General features: G+C 35.4%; 1 protein-coding gene across 1 annotated transcript in view; it reads right to left on the reverse strand.

The window, feature by feature from the left end:
• Window positions 1–23,580, reverse strand: part of GPC3 (glypican 3) — a 242,922-nt gene that overhangs the window by 192,088 nt on the left and 27,254 nt on the right. The gene's annotated exons all lie outside the window — the stretch shown is intronic.

Genomic DNA, 23,580 nt, shown 5'->3' on the forward strand with positions numbered 1-23,580 from the left:
AATACAGGAGTATAGAAGTATTATTATTAGTGGTCCCAATATGAAAACTTTTACTTAAGTAAATGGATAGAAAAATATTTTTATATTTTACATTCATAGCAAGGATTTTAAGGGATATTGTTATACAAACTTTTTTCTTAAGTACTCCCTGACCACTTGCAAAAAAATTTTAAAATTTTTTAGGCTTCATCCAGGGATATACTCTACCTCCAAGATCTGCATGTTGGCTCAGAGATGAGAAAATCATGAATATCCTGTTACCTTTGCAGTGTCTGGATAAGGTTTTTTATATTTATATAAAAAAATGGTATTTTATTTCAGTGTGTATTAGAAGCTGCAAGGCTGATCTGGTTCTGCCTGTTTTCCTGGCTGGAGGATACTTAGCATCATTTGGCCCTTTTCTCTCCAGCATTTACGGTCTCAGGGTCTCTCATTTCATTCATCATTTCTTTTACTTATGCAGCCTTGGCATTACATGTGGCCATTACCACCACATCCTTTCCTATCAGCCCAGATCTGCTTTCCTTTATTCATTCTGCCTTCAAGTACAAACACCTAGTGAGAATGTCAGTATATCTGATATAAGGTATGTAATATATATATATAACTGTTCAAATATATTAGGTTATAAATGTTGTTCAGTCTTTGGCTAATCATGTTACAAATGAATATAAGTTGAAAAGAAAAGAACAAACGAGAGAACGGGGTTTTTTGTCCAGTGATGTCAAATATATTATTTAAAAACAAATGGTGATAATATTATATACACTTACATCTGACAATATACACTAAATAAACAATTATATTGAGCGGTGCCTTGTCCCATTATACGTGATGGGAGTTAAAGGCCAATGTCTAGATAGATATTTCTCTGAATGACTTATTTAACCGGTATGTATGCTTTACTTTCTACCCATGTTGGCTATGGGGGAAGTTGAAGTACGTATATTTTCAGTTGCTATCGAACGCGTTTGACCTCAGGGGTATTAATGCAACTGTAAAGCAGAGCTAATGAAAAAGTTGATGCAAGAGAAATATGGTTATATATGTCCATATGTATAGCTTTTAATAAATTTATTACATATATGAAAGTGTGTTAGTTTATACATACTCTATAGTGAGTGATGAAAAAAATTAATGAAATTATCCCACAGATAATTGGTAGTCTGTTGAATAAAGAAATAAGTGACTGTTGAATAAAGAAAATCATTAGATTTCTTTAATCACTTATTTCTTTATTCAACAGACTACCAGTTATCTGTATGAATAATCCAATTGCATTGGATTATTACACCTGAAGAAGCCCTTTCCAGTAATACCCCAGAAAAAGGGTGAAACGCGTTGGGTTTTTATATAATTATTTTTTTTGTGTATATTGTCAAATGTAAGTGTATATTTTGCTATCACCATTTGTTTTTGAATACTATATTTGAGATTACTGGCCAAAAAAAAACTGTTCACTGAGGAAGCGAAGTCTGAATAAATGTTTGCATCTGAAACATACCAATTGCATCATTTTTGCCAAGTCAGAATGTTCAGGAGCTTAAGGATTGATTTTAATGATAAAGGTAGAGCGTTTTAGATAAACATAACTATGTGTTTTACATATCAGGAAATTATGTAGACTTTAAAGTTACTGAAAAATTGGCTGCAGAATAAAATGTAAAGGTAAAAGTTTAAAATAATTAAAAAATGATTGATGTATCAGATACATTTGTTTATTGATTTATTTTTGTTTTTTTTCCAAAGTGGAATTTTCCTTAAAATGTCTGTGTTCCTATTGAACATAAAACAGGTATAACTCTGGATAGCCATGCTATCATTTAGTTGAGGAAGACAGGGAAACCATACAGCAGCAACACATTTAGCAGAGAAAACGACTATTCCTGCAATCATTTACAGGACTTTAAAATATGAAAAATAACCCTTACAACAAACCACTACTACTTCCAAATCCACCTTCAAGCAGAAAGGATTTCATTTTTCCATGGAAATTTCCTAGTTATTCTCCCCAACTAAAGAAAAAAAAAACGTACAGTTGTACAACTGAAGGGAACACAGTAAAATCGTGATTTCTGTCATTTTCACCCACTCCATACACCCAATAAATGGTCACTGGGATTAAAAATATATATGGTGTTTACCTATATTCACACTCGTGACACTTGGTGGGGTCGGTCCTTCTTTGGGGCGTCAACAAGATTGGCTGTGTTTAGTGGACACTTCATTTTTGTTGTACAGTGATGGGGTCTTCTTAGGTATCAGTGGAGGACTTTGTAGCAGTGATGTTAGTACAGGTACTGTAAAGCAGTGATTTTCAACTACTGTGCCACAGCACACTAGTGTGCCGTGAGGGATCTTCAGTTGTACTGTGGGAATTTATCCAATTACCATTGTCGAGTGTCTGTGCTGTAGTGACTAGCAATGTAATACTCTTACTCTGTAATGTAATACTCTTCCATGTCAGTGGATGGCAGTAGTTAGCTCTATTGCCTTGTTTATTCTTAGAGACTAGAGAGACATAAGAAATAGCCAGAGTGCCATTTTGTAACATTTTTGATTTGGGGTGTGCCGCAGGATGTGCCGTGGATTAAAAGGTTGAAAAACACTGCTGTAGAGCACGGGCTGGCAGCAACACCTGAAATGCTGCATTAGAACCCCCTGCATCCAAAAGTGTCTACTAAAGGAATTTATACACTGTATCCTTCTTTATTATAACACCAACCATCAGGTGTTAAACTGAAGGCCTATCGTATCATTAGGGAATCACTTTGGAAAAAGAAAAGTTAAAGCAAGTAGCAATTTCTACATTACTATTATTATTATTATTATTATTATTATTAATAAACAGGATTTATATAGCGCCAACATATTACGCAGCGCTGTACAATAAATAGGGATTGCAAATGACAGACTAATACAGACAGTGATACAGGAGGAGAGGACCCTGCCCCGAAGAGCTTACAATCTAGTAGACAGAATACGGCAAGAATTTATTGAAATAATTGCATTATACATAGATCAGCCAAGTAAAGTAAGCAAACTGTACCTAGTGCAAGATTCTCCACTTAATGCCATGAATAGCTTAGATCAGTAAAAAGAAATATCTCATTAGCCACTAAAACTAACAATGCATGAGGAGCGGACACAAAGTATTACGTTTACAATACAGTTTTTGAAAAAGCTTATACACACTATTGGTTTTTGGATACGGGTCTTAAGTAATTCAGTGATGTAAAGAGCAGTATGCCACAGCAGTCAACCAAACACTGGTCAACCTATAAAATCAGAAAAACAGAAAAATCATACTGATAGCCATATTGTATTGAACTTTGCAAAACATCATTCATATTAAAAAATATTCTTTACTAAGCCTAATTATGAATATGGTTAATTTGTAGTGTAATTCAGAGTGCCTCCTAACTAGCTCATACAGACAGAAAGCAGCAGTGCTAATTATTTTCTTGCAGGTAATACTCAAAGACCTTAATGAGAAACCAGATCCTAACATTAGACAGAATACAAGACTCTCTTTTTGTGTTTCATGGTAATGTCTATATTTTTTCTGTTTGCAAAAATAATAATAATTCTGCAGTTCATGGAAAGGAAGAAAAATGATCCAGAAAGATGTTTGATGAACCATTGAAAAAAGTGAAAATTGAGTTTGTCTGGATGAGTGCATCGCCACTGGCCCATTAATCTAGACTGGAGGATGGATTGAAGCATTCTGCTCTTCGCAAAAGGTATTTTATCCACAAGTTGCTTCAAAATATCCATTACATTGTTTAGTGCTAAAATTCAATTTCCTCCCCCTTACAGCAGGCAATGTGTATGCAAGGTGACCTTTAGAATAAAATACTGCTAAAATATGGGGATATTTTTATTAGTTCATAAACAGGCATGTAAATAAATTCAAGACTAGGTATTGTATGGCTTATTAACACAGCGGGACTTCACCTCCACTAAAAGTAGACCAAAGACATCTGGAGTGACTAAAAGTAAGCATTACCAACTTCTTGTATACTGTGGAAGTGACAAAGCTGTGGTCCCTCAACATTCCTAGAGGCTAAAGGAACAAAAAAAGAACAAAAAACAGAAGACTTTGATGTCATCCCTCCAACTGTCACTGTAAAGAAAGAATGGACTCTTTTATATAAATAGCCAACAGGGTTTAACAAACAACTACATATGGTCAACCCTATTTAATGTACAGCGCTGCATAATATGTTGGCGCTATATAAATCCTGTTTATTAATAATAATAATAATAATAATAATAACAACAATAATTGGGAGTTAAAACTGTTTATTAGCTTGAATGATCCAACATGTTCCCTCCTGAATAACACTACTCATATTGAGTCCCATACTAAGGAATATTTCCAAGTTCAACAGTAGAACCCCGAATATCGGGAACTCAGATAACCGAATTTCAGATAACCGGCACTCCACAGCTCCGCTTTTTTGATTGTTCCTGCATCCAAGAACACATACCACTGCTCCGCTAGGGTTGCAGGAGCAATCAGGAGAGCAGAGCTCCGCTCAGAGATTGGCTGATAAAAAGGGAAACCCTGATGACGGCTCAAGGTAAATGGGGACAAGTCCCCCAATTCAAGGCTAGTGCTGAATAGCTGAGAAACCCCAGTTTCAGAGTAACCTCAGTTAACCAGAAACTACACTTATCCAGAATTGGCCATTCCCTGTGGGTGCCGGATAACCAAGGTCCTTCTGTATATTTCTTCATGAAGGTTGAAACCACTGCAATGACTTAGTTTAGGACAAGTGATGGTATGATTTTTGTACATCATAGTTAGACTCCCTATTACTGGCATACTGCTAACTGGTAAGTCAATAACTCCGCTTTCTAGTTCAAAGCTTCATCCAGTCATAGCTGAACTGCATTTGGGCAATCTAATGTTTATGCTGATAATTTAAACACTTGTGATACATAAAAAAAACATATTAAAAAACCTTTCCATTTCTATTCATATATACCATATAATCACTGAATTAAAGCAATGCAGGCAAGTTATGGAAGGGCCAGCAGGGTGCCATCCACTGCTTCTCAAAAGGTTACCCCACCCTATCTCTCAGTATTTGTTTCAGCAACCCTTGGACTGATTCAAGCAGTGAGCTGTCTATGGAGAAGAGTTATGAAATATCAAAATGCTGAAGAGAGTTTATTAGATCTTTTGGTCTGACTATAAATTACAGATTATTTGTCTGTGTCCGGGATGAAAGCTGTTATGCTTGGGGAACGGTGGTCAGTAAGTTGTCTGTAGGTGAATGTTTGCAGACTTGTTTCTTTGATATGTGTGGTAGTGTCCAGAAAGTTTATTTCTATCTGTGAATGGTTAAGGTTTTTCTTGTGTAGGTCATTGTAGTTTCAGTGAAATCATAAAAGATTTATTTTACTTAATTGTAGTTTAGATAATTAAGATAATCGGCAATAAAGCTAAAGTAGGCCATGGTTTAATGGGGCATGTACATTTCTCGCCATATGTAAATATGACCAAATTTTAGCTATAGATTTGATATTGGCAAACTGTTATTTCATTGCCACCCCCATCTGTTGTAAGCAGAGAGCATCACCAAAGGAAAAATAAATCTCCGTCAGGCACTGTGGTTGTGTTGGTCTTTCGAACATCCTCTGCCTTCCCTTTCCTCCCTCCCTAGTAGTGTCTACTCTATCCTTTCCTTTATTTACTCCCTTTATCTCTTCTTTCTTTATATATGTCTGTTGTTTGTTTGGTTATATGGTTAAGACACGAGTCACAGCGCTGCAGTGCTCAACCCCTACTTTTTAATGTTTGTAGTAGTTCCCCGGATATGTGGGTGTTTTTATTATGATGTTTTTTTTCTTTTTTTTTCTCTTATATTACACCAGGAAGTGGCAGACCACTTGATCGGGGTAATGCTAGCATTGAGCGTGGCGTCAAATGTATGTATACATTCAAATTGACCATTGTCTATGTCCTAATACCATTGTTGTTGTCTTGTTTCTTTTTGTTTTGTTATGAGAAAAACCTTAAAAAAATATTGAAATACAAAAAAAAAAAAAAATCTCCGTCAGAACTACACTAGCAGTCAAAATGTTAAAAAAGGTGCTCACAGTCAATTACAAAGGTATTCCAGAATTTTGGAAAATCCCAACAGGCCCATTTGGATCAATTTTTTTATAGAGAAAATGGAAAATTCCTTTAACTAAGTGTACATAATAATGCCTAAACTAGAAAACAAAAACAAAAACAAAAACACAAAAAAAAAAAAAAAAAAAAAAAAAAAAAAAAAAAAAAAAAAAAAAAAAAACGAGGATTGGTCAAACTGTAAAACAATCATTGCAAGGTCAGACCTATCCCTTACCTTATAATTAACCATACCTGATCTTGTCATTGAGAGGGTTAGAAACTATACAGTATTACAGAAAGGTTATATTGGCAAAAAAGACCCCCTGGGTCGCTTTAGGAAATAGACAATTTTTGTGAAACCAGCCTTTAACTTTAACCTTAGACATCTCTTATCTCTACTGACTTAAAAATAAAAAAGGCAGACCCCAGTGAGTCTATTTTTAAATTTCCCTCTAAGGGTATACAGACAACTATCCCTTCTAGGCTGCATAAAAATGGGGACGCGTCTCTTGGCGGATCAATATTCCTTGTTCAATTTAATTGCTATAACTCTTCTTGTCCTCCTTTGCCAAAAATATATTCGGCTGTCCCTTGCTGGTGCATTTTTCTTTCGGCTTTTCTGACTAAAGAGAACATCTGCTGCAGGGCTACATTTGTGTGCCCTTCTTGTGATCTATCCACCCATTCACGGTAAAGGCTTCCCCAAAGTACTCTGCACTGTCCTTGCTCCACTCCAACCTTCCTTATTAGTAAACAAAAACAATTTTATTTACTTTCCAATATCGCGGTCAATACAATTACTTTTGTCTAGCCAGAGAATTAAGTTTATGAACCAGTGTTTATAGCTGCACTACGTGGATTTCTAGAGGCGGAATTGTTTTATTGTATGCACCACTTTCAAATAAAAAGAAGTCAATCACATTCCTGATTACAACACTAGGGCCTAAATTTACCAATATATGTGAAAATCCAAATTTTAGTTTTGTTTTAACTTAATAATATAGGATTTCTGACCAACCACTAAGACTTCAAGTTACACTTGATCTAACACAGCAGAAGATTTTCAATAAAATCACAATTTCTGTTTTTTTGCAACATACCCATTCTTTTGATGTATTAATTTCATTTCAATTCATAAAATGACTGATACTTGCCAATGTAAATCTTTCATGTATAACTCTACCCAAACTTCTGCAAAAAAAAAAAAGAAAACTGACCGAAGACTTTAGAGAGTGGAGGACTAAAGAAGACAACGTGAACACAAACACTGTCACAATGGAACTTTGGAATTGTTTTCTTACCTAACAGAATGCTCAATGTCCAACAGTGGTTAATAAGCAGTCTCTGCAGGCACCTAGACACCTAAAATTCTTTAGCAGCTCACTTAACAGAGGTTTCAATCATATCAGTGCCTGGCACGGGAAGATGGATAGTAGGCTGATGGAAGATTTTTGCATCAGAATTTTAACAGTGGTTTATATAATAAAAGCGCCCCGCTAAACCAGTTACACCAATTCCTGATGGAAAAATAATTACTAAGTTGCCATTTATTATTATTACATAAAATAATACCAATTACAAAGATGAGCAGTATAATAGCATGAACAACATTAAATACAACATTAAAATAAATTTGAAGGAGTTAACATCTGAGCACTAAACCTTCTTTCTGACTTGTTTATATCATGCTTCATGGCTCATTGTTCTCTGCAATTTATGAGCTTGCAAATCATTTGTGTCTTCATTTTACAAATATGTTTTTTTCTTTTTCTCTTTATGTTTCCCTGTTAGTAAAAACAAGAAACTCAAGGAAGAAAACTGTCCTAATCACCAAGTCCTGGTCAATAGGTTTTTGTGTTTAAAATGTTCCAATGTGATACACTTTAAAACAAATCCTTGTTGAATTAATTCTTGCTCTCACTGCTCAGCATTGTTCTATTTTCAGCAATATAGCTTTTTTTCCTTTTCAGAAGAGACGATATTATGGAAATGAACTTAGGCTCTGAAACCAAATAGTTCACAACACTCAAGTTAAAAAAAGAGAACTAGGGTACCTAAAAAGATTCTAACCAGTTTTTTTAATAAATGCATTTTCTATGATAAGACTTAGACATTATTTAAGAATAAAGATTTTTTAGGTGTCATACATATATGCATTTATGTAGTTTCTAGTTTCATTTTTTGCAGGAAACAAAACTGTTTCCAAGTTAGATATTACTTTTGGTTCCCAGATTTTCAGATCTGTACAATGGCCAATAAACCTTTATTTATATTTCTGATACCCATTTGTGTTGTAAAATGTATTACCTGTGAATTCCAAATCTGTTTTTTAAATCACTTACAGCCTCCATTACTGACAGCCCACACTGTAGAGATAATAATTATGAGTTTAGAGTTTTAATAGCAGAGTTGTTTTAGAGTAAGTGCAAAAAATGTATATTTATCCAGAACAGACCATTTTTAATTGATCCAATGTATGTAATAAGTAAGTAGACATGTACTGCATTGAATGGTTTGCACAATATATTTTTAAAATACAAAAGTATGAATGCATTTCTTGATGTTGTTGTCCTTATAGGTTTGTATGAATGTGATTGATTTTACCGGAATTAACTGAAAGGTATACTTTAAGAAAAAAAAAGACATTTTAATGTATGAATAAATGAACAAGTACCATCAAAGTTCTGCCAAAATTATACATATATGTGATGTAGCGGTAACATACCTTTCCTAAAGGATTCTATGTATGTGAATAAAATTAAAAGCAGCCTAGAAACTGTAATGCCCCCGTCTCTTAATGGCCAATAAAACGTGGGCAAAGCATGACCACTGTGGATCCTTCCCACAACCACTGCATATGGTAAAGCACTATATATGTGTGAATTCAACCTAAGACTTGATCTGAGAAAAAATGATGGTTAGAAGAATATGTATAAAGCAGCTCATCTGACATTCACCCAACATTTATTGAAAGTGGATCTTCCAGGTGTGTTAATATTAGGTAAAACTTACACTCCCTACTCTAAAAACACCTTCCAACATTTATTAACTGCCAATTATATAGGGATTGCATAAACTTTCTGAACAATTGGGTCACGGTTGTTCAGATTCTATGACATTACAAGCAAAGGAAACTATCCTCAAGTATAGTAATCTCAGTCACACATACAATTTCAAGTATTCAGCAGAAACAATGACATTTACCATCTATGAATTTGCTCAACAACAAAAACTCAATAAATTGTCACCCTTCTTGTAATAAAAACTAAAACGAGATTAAAAAAAAAAAAAAAAAAAAAAACAGCAATTTTAATAGATGCGACTAGATTTCCCTACCACATTCTATTCCATCACCTAGCAGATGATCCAAACCCTCATCTTATGTCTACAAATGTTTTGTGGATGTCCACACAATTTTGTACAAAAAATTGTATCACTCTAGAGATCAAACTACAGACCAAGACTCAACCACAAATTTGCCCAGACATGCACATCATGCAACCCAATCTTAAACTGTCTGCTTGTAAAAAATTCTTACAGTCATCATTGAAAAATGCTTCAGGTTTTGGATTGTGGGCTTTAAATGGATTAGTGTTCTTTGCTTCTTCTGTTTTGGTGACTTATTACCATAAGGTAGATTGCATGCTCTAGCTGCATAATCTTTTCACATAACAACCATTTCAGCATTACATCACAGATATAAAAACGCATAAAAAGAAAAAAAACACATTAAGTTTTATTGTAACTTAAGGCATAATGATACAGGGAGCATGAAATGCAATCTAGGCTTTATAAAGACTTGACCTGAGAGAGAGAGTTCCCTGAAGGCAGATCAGACCAGCTTTCTAGCACTGCATTGGTAATCCCAGCAGTCTGTGCACCTATTAAATACTTAACTGGGCTCCAAGTGTAATACTATACAAAAAGAGGGCACAGTCTGACACCGATAACATCTTCTCCCTGCTTTCAACATCTCATTGGTGCTTCAAAGTCTTGCAGCGTGTTTAATCTACCTGTAAAAGCAAACAGCCTTGTAGATCTTATCACAGCACTCTTTGAGGATCTAAAAAGACAGCTTTGTGTTGCAGATTCACAGCATCTGAACTAGGGCAATGGATCCAAACATATTATTTACTACATGTGTTCACAAGCACCAAATTAAAAGTACAAAGATCAGTCCTACAGCCAACCGTTGACCTTATAAATAAGGTCAGATTCCATAAGCATGACCCAACCTAACTTTTGGCATAAAAATGTAACTTGGCTTGCAGATTCACATGCATAAAGTATTGGCATGCAGGGTCCGCTGTACACATAAAATAATGGATAAATTTAGGAGGATATATTAAACCATCACTAAGTGCAGAAATAATAAGTGTATTCTAGTAATACACAAGTATCCCCTCCCTCCTAATATGTGCTACTTCCTTCTCCTCTTGTTTCTGAGCGGGGTCCTCTCCTCCTGTTTCATTGTTTCTATCGGTCTGTCATTTGCAACCCCTATTTAATGTATATCATATGTTGGCGCTATATAAATATTGTAAGAATGTAAAAAATGGCTTTTCACCAATGGCTTTTTATTAAACAGGATTTAAAGCCCCAACATATTACACAGCACTGTACATTAAATAGGGGTTCTAAATGAGATACAGAGAGTGACGCAGGAGGAGAAAAGGACCCTACCCAGAAGAGCTTAATATGTAGTGAAAGAGTATATTTTTATTTTTCATATATTTACATATTACAGTTTCCAGTTACTATACGAGTGTTTTCCTTGCAGTAATTATGTGACTTACATTTTACAAGTATTGTTCTTATGTGCATTTATTGGTAAAATTTGAAGGTTAACTACTAGAAGAAGCATTGCATTTTCTTCTGCCTCATTCACCTTCTCTTAACCAATTACATATCAGCTACACAAGGAGATGCATTGTTTTAAAGTATTTGAGAAGCCTTTAAATTCATTTTGCCTTGATATGTGGTAAATAAGCCACGATGTTCCATGATGACCAGATTTCTTTGTTGCCCACCATGTTATGAAGAAGGAAAGAAAGGAGTTGAATCTCCACACATACAGTACAATAAACAAGCATGGTCACATAGGATAGGATATGTGATACTAATAAGATAACTAGTTGGGAAAAAAAGAAAAATGAAAATGAAAGCAGCCACCATTCAAGAACTGGTAAGCTGAAATATAACAACATTTATGCACTTGAACTAGTTTTTGTTTCCGTTTAAGACTTGCTGGGTCCCAGCTGAGATTAACAGTGGAAGGGGACAAGCCTTGTCCTGATCTGTTGTTGCTCGGTGTTTCAGTGTAGGAAGTCGGATCAATGAAGCTTCTAGCTAGCAAACTTACATTGTGGGAAAGTAGAAAGTTGTGAAAAAGATATACCCAAACACGGCTTTTAAATCAATTTAACGCTTTTACATTATTACATATTATGGAATAATTAAAACTCAAAATACTTTACTATGTAAGAAGAACACATTAAAAGTTACCCGTATCTTTCCACACCCTGAAATAGAAGCCATAGTGAAATGTGTACAGTGGTGGAGAACGGCTGACTACAGGACCTGAGCAATGTTCTGCCGTATCCAAACTGATAGAAAAGTGATAAAAAAAGGAAATACAAACAAGTACACCAAAAGCAAAATATAACATAGCAATTTATTTTAAAAACGCACATGATTTTTAGCGTACAGATCAAAAAGGAGGTGTATGACAGATACACAAATAATTGAACACATATTAATAAACATGACTTGCATGTATACATCACATAGGGCAGGGGTAGGCAAACTCCGGCCTTTAGGCTAGATACAGCCTAGCCAGTAGTCCGTTCCGGGCTAACACCCCCCCGGTCGATCCAGCCTAATCCCGGCCGGCAGGGGTCGGCAACCCACGGCTCTTGAGCCTCCTTGTTATGCCTCCCTTCCCTATTTACCGCATCCAGCATTAACACTTCCACCATCGGGGTAAGGGGACATTCCCTCTCCACTGTATTCATTGTGGGGGAGAGAGATTTCCTTTCAGGGGCCTTCCCTCTTTTCTGTATGCATTGCGGAGGAGAGAGATTTCCCTTCAGGGGCTTTCCTGTTGGGGGCGGAGCCATCAGTGCTGCACTCGAGAGAGAGTCCGGCCTAGTGTGCCTTCTTGACCTCCTAAAATGGCCGTGTAGCCAAAAAAGTTTGCTGATCCCTGACATAGGGGTTCACAGGCTAACATGGAAATATATGTAAACTGAAATTATGCAAAGTAAAAACCTGATACGAAAACAATATTGATCAAAGAAAGTGCATTGGTTAGTTATTCTGGGAAAACCATTACCAAGTAATAAACAAAATCTATAGAACAACTAATTAGCCCTGAGAAAAATTCTTTGTAAAATGTCAAAGTAGTAATATCATCATAAATTACAGATTCACATTAGGCAAAAATCCATTAAAGTATTTGTAAACTCAATCACTAAAATCATATACAAGCGTTAAAATGTTAATGTTAGTCAATTTTCATTAAAATAATACCTAGTTATTCTGCCATGAAGGTCATTGTTTTAGGCCCTATCTGCTATAAGTTAACAACCATCTCCCGGATGTGCTCATGTGTTATCACCCTGTCACATGCAGTTCTGGTAGAAAAGAAGAAGCTGCAGAAGATCGGGAGTGCTGAATTACTACAATGGATAAAAACAAAGTAAAAAAAAAGTATTTTTTTAATTAAAAAAAAATTTCTTGACAACAGATACAAAGTGTTTATGAAGGTTAGGGTTTAAGATTTGTAATTAAATATCTTACTATTCTTAGAGTTTTCTCTATGCATTTTTGCTTCACTTATAACTGAAACATTATTTTGACTAAATTCATCACCAATCCGTTCATGCCGATAGTTGAGATGAGCTCATCAATGAGCTCCTGCTTCCACTGCCCAGCACAGGTTAGGATAGGCCCAGAAAGATCTGGACTCGGAAGAAGTGGATTGAATGATTGTAGTAATCAGGACTGAGAACATCTAGTAACAGAAAAATGTACCACAACAGAAACATTACAGCAAAATCTGGGTCTTCTTGCTTTACCTATAAATGGGCTACTCATTTTTATCTTCTGTTTTTGAGCTGGAGTTCTACTTTAAACTACATATGTCAGCTCCAAAAGGTTTTTGGTGCGTATAATATTTTCAAAAATCCCCCAAAAGCTTCCTAGAGTTACACCACAAGAGGTCATGTAGAGGTTGTTTTTCCATTAGCAAAGTTGTGATGGTGCAACCCTACAGAAGATATACAAGTGCTAAAATCCAGCACAGAACTAGTTATTTATTTTGCAAGACATGGAAGGTACTAAAAAAAATACAAATTTCATGTTCTGAAAGCACCAATGCCTTTCTGCCGTGCCTCTCCAGCTATATGATCCAGTGATAAGAGCCTAGAAGGAAAGGATATCTCCAAGAGGACTCAAGTCACTGAAAAGAAAAAAAAAAAACTCGCTCAGAAGGAAACAAAAAATATAGAGCATCACTGTGGAATCCAACTTTTTCTTATCACTTAATTGAATTTATCAAAGCAGCAGGGCAGACATAACCTGCTTCATTGTCCTTTTTTGATTTTTTGCACACCAATTAATTAAGCCTTTTAAGAAATGTATTATTTCTTTTGGACAGCCATGTCAAGCCTTTGCAAAGTACAAAGAACACTGAAGATTTATTATGGAATGATATCTAAGGCTTCTGTACAGTATTACCATTCATGGCACCAATAATAATAATGAAAAAAAAAAGTTTAATTAGAGCCATTTGCCATAAGTGCCCTTTCTGGGTTACACGAGTCCTGAACCAATACGATATTTAGCCATTGTTTCTGGTCCACTTGTCACTATAAGAAATTGGCAGGATAATTAATTTTTCAGTAAAAGCCAAGTTATTTTTTAACTTACTGAATGAAACATCTTGCACTTTCGTAAATGTCAAAAGTGTCAGAACATATAAGCAGGAATAAAACCAGTGTTCTGCATTCCTATTAAAACTGCATGACCTCTTCAACTGTCTCACTTAGCAAAAGAATTGCAATATAACCCAGAAAAACACAACGCACACTCTTTTTGAGACATAATGAAAAGGCTTCAGGTCAGAGTTATATGAAAAACTAATACACACATTGACTGGTTCATTATTTATGGTTTATAAACCTTTACCATTGTTATACCTTTATAAACCATACATAATGATTGCGTTTGATCGAATCCTAAACCAAAAAATAAAAGTATATCTCACAGCAGTTAATAAACCAGGTATACAACCTATACTACTCAGACCCCACACCAACACACACTATCCAAAAAAAACCCTTTGGGTTCTATATTATGGTCCGAGTTGTTCTTGCTGGTCAGGTCTCGGTTTAGCAACATTATAAGCCCAAAAATTAGATAAGCCAACTACCTAAATATTTCCATCAATTTATTTTTTTTTTTCTAATGGTATGGGCATGCATCCCGATGAAAATAGCAGAATTTATTGTGTACAAATTGTGAAAGATTGGTTCAGGGAGCATGAGACAACATTTTCACACATGGGTTGACAATTATTGAGTCCAGACCTAAAGCTTATTGGGAATCTTTGGAATCTTTTGGATGTACTGAAAAAGGCTTTAAGACCCAACATCAATACAAAATCTTGACAGAAGACATTTTTGGGCTAGGCAGTGTATATGAAATATCTTACAACAAAAACTTGGTCTACTTCTCTGCAAAAGCCAAGGGTACCCCTGGGTGATATTTTATGTTGAGTATAAAGTTCATACTGATGCCCCCTATAAATGTAAACATTTCACTTACACTGCAAATTTTACATTACTATTAAGAACTATGGCATCAGCAGTAAAGGATAGGAGTTACAGGAAAACCACACAATTAGACCACCCATCATGAACACCAAGCAGCTCAAGCTGGGCAACCGATACTACTTAATAATATGAGCCAAGAGCAAATAAAAAACATATACTGTAAAAAAGAAGCAGCTACAGTCATTCACTGTAACAGTACAGGTGAAAACAAGGTGGAAAAAGTATCAATAACTCACTAGTCAAACAGTTAGTGCAAACACCATTGACCACTTCTTGTGTTTATTGTAGGAGAGACAATTTACATAAGCTGAAAATTTACATAACTTTATGATATATTGTTTGTCATTTGATACTAAGGTTGCCAGTCAGCCCTATCTAAAAAAAAAAAAAAAAAAAGGACGTCTTTTGTCTAAGGTTTCATAAAAGATGACATGAATTCTTTGTGCTGTGTCCCCCAAACCTCCCATTTGTATAGTTCTTGAACCAACACGACTTGGCAGAGCTGTGAGCATGACACCAGCGATCATTCAATCAACTTCAGTGCCACTGTAAGGGGAGCATTCTTCTTTTAACACATTTTACCCCACCAACAGATAATGAGTTGTCCCGCAAGAGTTCCCAGAGAACTGGAAATATTTTTAGGGGTTTCACTGGAGTAGAAATGCTGCACTAACATCTATGGTCAGTTTAAAATGTTCTCATGTGTCAGAGTATTCTGAGGAATATCAAAGGTGAATGCATACTTTTCAGTACCTCAAATCCCACTAAATGTCCGAGAAAACAGTTTGTAAGCCGAAGACGTTACAGATCTATCTTATTTACTTACTGTATAATAATCAATCAATAATATGACCAACACTGGCAGAAGGTGTAAATTGCATGCATTCCTTACAAGGTTGCAAAGTGGCTAGTGAATGAATGCTCTTGTAAATTTAAGTGTTAATTTAAAAATATTGTACAGTATTCTTACGTGTCAGACCGACAGCATGAAAAGTGCTTAGATAGTTGGAAGTGACCCGTAACACTTTAAATATAACCGTCAAAAACCGAGATAATGCTGATGCTTTTAATAAGCAAGACGCTACAGAGTACCAAGAACCCTGCCGTGCCTCCTTCCGATTATTATGACACTTGACTTGTCCAATTAGATGAAGAAAAGTGAATTTCCTGCCAGCAGATGCTGTAATAACAAGAAATCATCATCAGGAAAGGATAACTTCAATTATTTTCAAAAAATGGAATGCTCTATATGGTGATGAAAACTACAATAAAAATGTATGGACAAACACAAACATGTACAGTGCTTTGTATACTTTGCTGTGTTTGAAATCTAAAATTCTGGAGCAGTAAATCTTGGGATTTTAACAATTAAGCTTACAGAACATACTTAAAAAAAAATACATTAACTGATTACACAAGTATTCTTCAACGCCTATGGGCTCAGTATGTGGGAGTGCCACCTTTAGTTGTCTGGTTAGATGGGGACTGTTGGAAAACAAGCGTAAGTCTTGCTAAAAAAACATTCCGAGTGGAGGTCAGGACCTTTACTGGGTCATTCTGACATGCTCAGGTTCCTAGGAGCCACTGTTCTGTTGAAAATTAGGAACCAGTCCTGGGTCTCTTGCAAACCCAAACAAATTCTTTAGAAGTACACTGTATGTGCATTAATTCAGTTACCCGAGGAACCTGCTTAAAAAAATCCCAGAAAGAATAAGCTACCATTTCCCAGATTCAAAGTGGGAATTAAGTTCTCAGAGTTATGAGCAGTGTACATGTTGTGTTAACACACAGTTGTGTTAACATTAACATTCTTCCTGATAGTTTGACAGAGCTCGGCTTTCAGGTGCAAGGAAACCCCAAAAACTGAGCAGAGCACAATGGCAGCTGAAGGCACCTGGCATATATTTACACCAAATACAACTAGCCAAACCCACATGGAAACCACACCTAATCTATAACTAGCCAAGGTGGAAGATTTTCACACAGAACACACAGAACAATACGGGGTTCCACAGCATACTTACCAGCCAGCCTTTAGATTAGAATGGGTGGCCTTAAGGCATACCTTCTCCAATCTATTAATATCTATATATGTCTCTTGAAGGAATTCAAGTGAAGGGCCAGGGATCATACTTTACAGGGGGTCTTAAGGAGGCAGTGTGGCTTCCACATATATTTGCAAATGTATACAGAAACACTTTCCCCATTCCTGAACATCCTCACCTCCATTGTCTCCCATTCCGCTAAACATTCCAGTCCATGGGACTGCTGGCACAAGCCCTGCAACCTCATTGAATGAGAAGAACCTGCTCCAATTTGAACAAGACCATTTTCTGGAAACTAATCTTAACCTCTATTCCTACTGTGTGAAGAGATCTGCTCCCATGCATCTGCAACTATTTAGTTTTATAAATGTGTAACAAATACATTATGGGATGTTTATCCACACCTGTCATTCATTCACCTCTGTACTATTACCAAAAAAAATTGGCATTGTCTCGATAAATTAAAAAAAGACAACCATTTTTTATTAAAAGCATGAACCATTTGTCCTGCTGACTTACCCCCACACTCTTCTGCACATAATACCTGTTGTCATAGCTCCATATTGCTCTACTGCACGTATTACCTGTTGTCAGAACCTTTGGACTACTTTCCTGCATATACTGACCACCAAGAATCTTCTTTAGCTTTCAATGTTAAATTGTTAAACATTTTAATTCTAGAATAGGCTGCTTTAAGGAAGCAAAACAGCCTGAAGATTGAAGTACAAACCTTACATAGGGCCTTGTGGAAGGTACCAGTCCTTAAATGTGTTATAGTTTCAGACTCCTGAAAAAGGTTAAAAGCAACAAAAAAAAATAAATAAATCAGACAAAATCCAAGCACTTTTTTTTAGCAGAATGGACTAGTCACTAAAGAGGTGCCTACAGTGGATGCAGTTGTCAGAAGATCTGAGAGCGGAATAGTATCTGTACTAAAACATTAGACTCCAGGTAATGGATTTTCTGCAAGCACAGTTCCTTGCTGGAGCCACCCATGGTGAAAATGCCAAGGGCAAGATCCTTTTATTATAATCAGCTGCAGGGATGAAAAATAATATGATCGAACAATGCTGAATATGCATGTCATTCAGACAACGTTAAGTTTGTCAACTCAATTAAGATGTCAATACTGAGCTTTCAAACTCTACAAGCCTGTTAGACAGTGAGATGTCTTTTTAACACTAATGCAAATTCTGTTAAGCAATTTATAGTCTCTATTGTGGTACACTCAGCATAAATACAGTAACAGCATCAATTACAGCATGACCTGTCAGGCAGTTTCGCACACTGGTTTCATTGTGAAATAGTTTATGCAGCAAAATGTAACTTTCATTACTAATATTAAAAAGGATATATATCCTTCTAAAGGGCGAAGCACCAAAGGTACCCAGCACGGCACTGGCCAATGAATTCTAAACCAAGAATTTGAGTCAGTCCACTTAAATCTGATATTTCAGTTTTCAGTAAATGGGGAAGAATTAAAGTTAGTAAACTCCACAAACAAAAACAATTGTGCACAGGTGCCTCGCACATCTGACAGACAGAAGATCCAGGACACAAGGTGGCATATTGTAATGATAAGAATAAAAATATAAAAACTAGGCTTCTGTTCAAACACATTTGACAGATTCCTGCATATCTTAGAAAAACTTCCAGACGCTCCAAATAAAAAAAAAAAAAAGAAGGTAAAGGTCACAGCCAATCACACTGTTCTTACCGAAGCCCGAAGTGTACATCACAGGACAGGTAAGACTAAATCCTTCCTGCATACATGGATACAACAAATGTCACTGCACAGTTGCCAGTGAATGATAATAAAATTCTATATTTAAAACACTGAAATGATGGTTCTCTAAATATACTTTTCTAACCTTAGCTCTATAGCCCATTCTCAGTTTCAAATAGATATTAGGATGTACTTGAATCCAGTTATTCATTTTGTTACATAAGCAATCATTTTATTTTTATTAAAAGGGATTTATATAGCACCAACATATTACGCAGCGCTGTACGTTAAATATACTGGTTCTTTATGTTATGAACATTCTGTCTTGTTTGTTTTATGCTTTTATATTTTATTATCATTACATGTCTTATTTGGTAACAAAGGTGTGCTTTTTTGCAGGACAATGAATGTTTTTCAAAATTTTGGGTTAAAGTGAATAGACCATCCACCAGATCGTGCTTTATCTATATTGTTCCTAAATCTTAAAAAAAAATTTTAGGGGGGAAGTTTTTAAATAATTCAGTGGTGATTATAGCATCAGGGCTGGCGGTAACCAGACATCAGAATTTTTTTTGGAAAGGTTAAACTTGAGAGACAATGTGCCCTGTTTGTTGAGCTTCTTTTGGCTCTAGGTCATTTTCTTCTTGGAGGGGATAGAATTTTTTAATAATTTTTCAGTGTGATCGTAATAATATATTTGAACAATTTATTGTATTGGGTAGCTTTAATGTTTTCTTTTTAAAACTTACATAACTTAACATTTGGGATAGCCATAATCTCTGTTTTGACAGGGATAACTAAGGTACAAGACAGAAATTTTCAACTCAAATCACAGAAAGTTACAGTATAGCAAAAATGGAAATAAAAATGTCTGTACCATGTGACACATTTCTAACATATACTATTATTTATTCACTTGCCCCTAGACATGGATTGGAGGCAGTATGGTCTCAATGCTCTGCAGTGCTTTTTTTGACCAATCTATAGAAAAGGCATTCATTTTGATAGGACATTGTGCTCTCTATGCATATTAGCAATCTCAGTAATAAATTGAACTTGCTCCGATTTGGATTATCCTCTGTGGTCACTTTTGCAGCTGTGTCAGTTACTTTAGATTCTAAACAGTTGCTCTTTTGCATCTGCAGCTGTCTAATTAATGCATGGGGCTACTTAAAAAAAAAACTAGTGATGTGATGGCAATGTCCTGGGTTTCCCACTGAAGATTAATATTCTGCTGTACCCTGCAGCCTTTAGGTCATGTACACAAAGAGTGCAGTGCTAGAAAACTGATTTATTTTACTTACTATACATGCAAATAAAGTAGAAAATCAGTGCTTTTTACTTGCTACCCTTTTTGTGGCTTTTCCTGATAATAAGGGGTTAAATCTTGGTATACTGTGCAGAACTAAAGATAACTTTTGTAGGTGTGAATTACATATAGATGATAGCACATCATCACAGTGTCCCTATGCTTATAGCACTGAAAGTCCTGATTCTCTTTAAAAGAAAACCTGTTGTGAATAGGAAAAAAATTGGCCAATTGCAGGCTTCTTGAAAAAAGTGTAAATGGAAGATCGAGGACAGCAACTTTAATTTTTTAGAAAGAAATGGTTAAAAAAAAAAAAAATATGAGGCTCAGCAGCAAGTGTCCTGAAAATAAATACATGCAGCACAAACAAATATTTTATTGTGTATTTATTTTTTTTTCTTTAGGCCTTTTATTATATTTAGAGGCAAGAAGATAAAAAAGCTGAAAAATAACTTTATCACCGACAGGTCATTCTGTATAATCTCCAAATTTAATAATGCTAGGCAGTTTTCACTATCTTCAATGCTTGCAGCAAAGTAAAAAAAAATTAAAATATAAAAGTGCAATTAAAATCTTCTGGGGTAAGACGTGTTATATTAGCTATCAACTAGTTACAGCGGAATTATTCAAAGAAAAGCTAATACCAAAAAAACAGAAATCTCTAGTAATATATAAATTATTCATGGTCACTTAGAAAATCTCTTACATTGTTGTATCCATCAACACCTTTACATGTTTGATAACTTTTTAAGACCACGGGAGGTACCACATAACCCAAAGCAAGTGGCGCAGTTTATAAGTGTGCTATAGGTTTAGAAAATAGTTCTCATATATGTGGTTACAAAGCCAATACTTTCTAATACATTAATTAGAAATGTTTTATGTTATGGCCTAGAATACAGTCTATGTTTTTATAGACATTTTATAGGAACCGTAACAGGTTCATTTTATTATGTTTTTTTATATTATTTTTTTTTAATATTTCCAGTTATGGGACTTATTTGGCATTGCCAGAAATCAAACACACATCAAAAGCACCATTTTATTTATAAAGTCAGCAACAACACACTACACAGTCTGAAAGTAATTTATGGACATTTAAATTTGGAAGCACTGCTCTTTTTGGCAATGAGAAAAAGAGCCCGAGGGTGAAAAGCTTTAAGTTCCTAATAAAGTTTGTTAAGCGAACATTGTAGCAGATATGCCTGAGTGAAATTTTGCAAATGCCAGCCTATTTTCATTGGACCTTGCTGAGGAAAAGCACTTGCCAATAAGAAATTTAATTTACTGGAAAATAACATCTGGATGGAGTCTGCTCTCATCAAATTAGAGGGCACAGTGTATGTGTGTGTAAAACTGAAGATACACCAACATGTGCTGATAAGGAACATAGACCCAGTTTATAATATTTGTTTATGTGTTTTATTTAAAGCATATGGATGTAGTATACGGTGTGCACAGTGTTCCTATTGAACATTATGGAAACTGCCATAATGAAATTTTTTGTGACACCTAAAAAAAATACAACACAGAACAGATATTCATAATTTTTCTAGTAACAGTGTGACAGATTACATGATACTTTACCACAAAGTATTAAACAGAGTTTCAGATTACTTCTTTTTGTAATGAGATAATGTACTTTTACTGTGTGCATTATTAAATAAACACAAGATATATTTTGACTGTATACACTGGGATCAATAAAAGAATCACGATTTGAGCAGTCTTTTGCTGAATTAGGAATAAGAGTTATTCTGACTATATATACAAAGATCAATAATAGATTCAAGATTTTAGCATTCTGTAAAAAAAAAAAAATCCACCTAACGTCAACCACATTTCCTACCCGAGTTTCAAGCCTATCACATGCATCTAGTAAATGTGAACTCAAAAAGCCTTATCCATGTTAGAAGACCTTAATGTAAATCTAAAATTACCAATAGTTACCTAACCAAACTACACAAATACCACAACATTACCAAATATGTATATTCCCTTTGTCAGAAAGACATACAACGTGTATACTTTTATTAAGTAGTCTTCAATTCAGCTCTAGCTTCCTTTCACATTGATGGCATTATTACGTGTCAACAGTGCTGATAAAAGCCCATTGGAATAACTGGATTGAGTCATCAGATCTTTTATGGCCAATTCCAGAGGGTTCAATCACAAAAAGGAAGCTACAAAGCAAGTTTCCCTTCTATCTTTAGAGAAACTACAAATTTCAATTGTGATATTCAACTGTGTAAATAAATAGTAAAAAAACAATAAAACAAAACAAATTGAGTAAAAAAAGACCAAATCTGGTTTGGTTGGTAATATCTGGTTTGGTAATAAAAGAGCTGTCTTTAAAATAATAAGATGTGAATATTTCGGACATTGTCTATGGAAATCAAATAAGCTATAGATTTGAAAAATTAAGCAGTGAGGAGCAACCTGAAAACACCCACTGTCCATATTTTAGAAATACAACCACCATGTATCAAAAGTATTAAAAATCCACAACATAGAGCATATGTAAAAATCATCAAAAACACAACCTGTAAACACAAAAAATATATTTTAGATTATTATAAAATATAACACCAAATGGACCTCAGGAGATTTAGGATTTTTAGTTATAGCTCCACTGGCAGCAGCACAATTGTTAACACAAATCTGGCAACAATTGCATGTGCTACTGGTTCAATGTGTGAATCTTCATCACTCTTGTCAGAACATGGTGGTGTTGGCCAAGTAGTAACAGTATGTGATCCATCTGGTTTTGAAACACAAGGCAGGGTACAAAGATAAAAAGATTTCTTATACTGACCTTAATATAGAAATCAGCAGGCTTGAATGTCAAATGCCGACACAGAAATGTTCTTATGCACTCCAAGGACAGAATGGACAAATGATAAATAACCTACACCACCTACGTACATTCATGGGCTAGTAAATGTAGCCAAGTCACTGGCAGCTCAGGTTAGGGCAAGGTTGTTTGGCACATTATTAGCCAGTATTTATGTAGCACCGACATACAACACAGCGCTTTACAAAGTCTATAGTCATATCATAGTCATAATTGTCCATCAAAGGGGGTCACCATCTAATGTCCCTACCATAGTCGCATGTCATTAACATGTTCTAAGGACAATTTTTTGGAGAAAGCCAAATAATCTAACTACGTTTTTACGGATGTGGGAGCAAACCCACGCAGACACATGAAGAACATACAAACTTGTAAAAAGCATCCTGTCTGGGATTCAAACCTGGGACCTAGCGCTGCAAAGGCCGGCCAACCAGTTGCTAAGTCCACAGCTGGCAGTTGACAGAATAAGGTTTTTCTCATCCCAACATGAGGGAACCTTTGAAATAACTTTCCAGTCTCCAGGGAACCCCTCCTATAATTTGAACATCCAGTTTACAATACATTAATGTGGTCAGTGGGAAGAATGTCTCTAACAATGCTAGACAGTGGGAGAAAGGTCACCCTTATAGAAAGCCAAAAAGATCATTGGTGTCACTTAAACTGACAGAGGCAGAAATTGCTC

This window comes from Pyxicephalus adspersus, chromosome Z (assembly GCF_032062135.1).
Source record: "Pyxicephalus adspersus chromosome Z, UCB_Pads_2.0, whole genome shotgun sequence".
NCBI classification, from domain to species: Eukaryota; Metazoa; Chordata; class Amphibia; order Anura; family Pyxicephalidae; genus Pyxicephalus; species Pyxicephalus adspersus.